Here is a 2,500-nt window from a genome sequence, read left to right as displayed (position 1 = left end):
CATAGACCCCGTCAAACGCTAGAAGTTGGCGGGGATGTCTCTCTTGTGGCTCACGGGGCTGTTAGGGTCGCACAGAAATGCCTCGGAATGGGAAAACGGGTCATTTTTGTGTGGCCACATTGCATAGGAACGGCATGAAACTTCCAGAGGCATTTGCAGCAGGAATGCATGTGCACTCAAAAACGTCTATATTTTTCACGGATAGACCCCGTGAAACGCTATAAATTGGCGGGGATGTCTCTCTTGTGGCTCACGGGCGCTGTTAGTTAGGGTCGCACAGAAATCCCTCGGAATGGGAAAAGGGGTCATTTTCGTGTTGCCACATTGCGTACGAACGGCATGAAACTTCCAGAGGCATCTGCAGCAGAAATGCATGTGCACTCAAAAACGTCTATATTTTTCACGGATAGACCCCGTGAAACGCTAGAAATTGGCGGGGATGTGTCTCTTGTGGCTCACGGGGCTGTTAGGGTCGCACAGAAATCCCTCGGAATGGGAAAACGGGTCATTTTCGTGTTGCCACAATTGGCATACGAACGGCATGAAACTTCCAGAGGCATTTGCAGCAGAAATGCATGTGCACTCAAAAACGTGAATATTTTTTCACGGATAGACCCCGTCAAACGCTCGAATTTGGCGGGGATGTTTCTCTTGTGGGTCACGGGGCTGTTCGGCTCGCACAGAACTCCCTTGGTCCACCTGATTCGTGCATACAGGCAGCAACTAAAACTCTGTAAACCTGCTGTGAGGACATCTAAACAGTGGACCAGTGAGGCTGTGGAAGATTTGCGGGCGTGCTTAGACTGTACTGACTGGGATATGTTCACGACTGCTACCAATAGTCTGGATGAACTCACAGAGGCTGTGTACATCAGCTTCTGTGAGGACTGCTGTATCCCAACACGTACCAGGGTGAACTTTAACAACAACAAGCCCTGGTTCTCAGCAAAGCTCAAAAGGTTGAGGTTGGAGAAGGAGGAAGCGTTTAGGAGTGGGGATAGAGACAGATTCAAGGAGTCGAAGAACAGGTTTAGCAAAGCGGTGAGAGAGGCTAAACGACTGTACTCAGAGACACTAAAACACCAGTTCTCTACTAACGACGCTGCTTCTGTCTGCCAAAGGGCTCAGGCACATCACCAACTACAAACCCAGAGCGCCCCACACCACTAACGACTCCCGCCTAGCCAACGACCTGAACGAGTTCTACCGTAGATTTGAAAGACAATTGGACTGTCCTGAACCACCCCTTCCCACCCAAGAGGCCCCATCCCCCACCCATACTACAGAAACGACTCTCTCCTTTCAGGAGGGAGAAGTTAATGGGCTTTTCAAGAGGCAGAATCCACGCAAAGCAGCCGGGCCGGACTCTGTCTCTCCAGCCACCCTCAGGCACTGCGCTGGCCAGCTGTCTCCGGTGTTCACCAACATCTTTAACACCTCCCTGGAGACATGCCATGTACCAGCCTGTCTCAAGTCCTCCACCATCATCGCTGTGCCCAAAAAGCTAAGGCCAACAGGACTAAATGATTACAGACCGGTCGCCCTTACATCTGTGGTAATGAAGTCTTTTGAGCGCCTGCTCCTGGCACACCTCAAAGCCATCACAGACCCTCTCCTGGACCCCCTTCAGTTTGCCTACAGAGCCAACAGGTCTGTGGACGACGCAGTTAACATGGCCCTCCACTTCACCCTACAGCATGTGGACGCCCCAGCATCCTACGCCAGGATCCTGTTTGTGGACTTCAGCTCTGCCTTCAACACCATCATCCCTGCCCTGCTTCAGGACAAGCTCTTCCAGCTGAACGTGCCCTACTCCACCTGCAGGTGGATCACAGACTTCCTCTCTGACAGGAAGCAGTGCGTTAAGCCGGGAACAGAAGTCTCTGACTCCAGGTCCATCAGCACGGGAACTCCTCAGGGCTGCGTCCTTTGCCCACTGCTCTTCTCCCTGTATACCAACAGCTGCGCCTCCAATCATCTGTCCGTCAAACTCTTGAAGTTTGTCGGACGACACCACCCTCATTGGGCTGATCTCTGGTGGGGATGAGTCTGACTATAGGTGGGAAGCTGACAACCTGGTGACCTGGTGTAGCCAGAACAACTTAGAGCTAAATGCTCTAAGGACAGTTGAGATGGTTGTGGACTTCAGGAAGAATACAGCCCCACTCACCGCCATCACCCTGTTAGACTCCGCAGTCAAAATTGTGGAGTCCTTCCGCTTCCTGGGCACTATTCTCTGCCGGGACCTCAAGTGGGAACTGAACATCAGCTCCCTCGCCAAGAGAGCTCAACAGAGGATGTACTTTCGACGGCAGCTGAAGAAATGCAACCTGCCAAAGACAATGATGGTGCAATTCTATACAGCGATCATTGAATCCATCCTCACCTCCTCCATAACCGTCTGGTACGCTGCTGCCACTGCCAAGGACAAGAGCAGACTGCAGCGTATCATGCACACTGCTGAGAAGGTAATTGCCTGCAATCTACCAACCCTCGAGGA

This window comes from Petromyzon marinus, unplaced genomic scaffold (genome assembly GCF_048934315.1).
Source record: "Petromyzon marinus isolate PM22_M1 ecotype Great Lakes invasive population unplaced genomic scaffold, UKy_Petmar_22M1.pri1.0 PM_G_Scaffold_100, whole genome shotgun sequence".
Taxonomy (NCBI): Eukaryota; Metazoa; Chordata; class Hyperoartia; order Petromyzontiformes; family Petromyzontidae; genus Petromyzon; species Petromyzon marinus.
The sequence above is the reverse complement of the archived record's forward strand: the minus strand, read 5'-3'. Positions refer to the sequence as shown.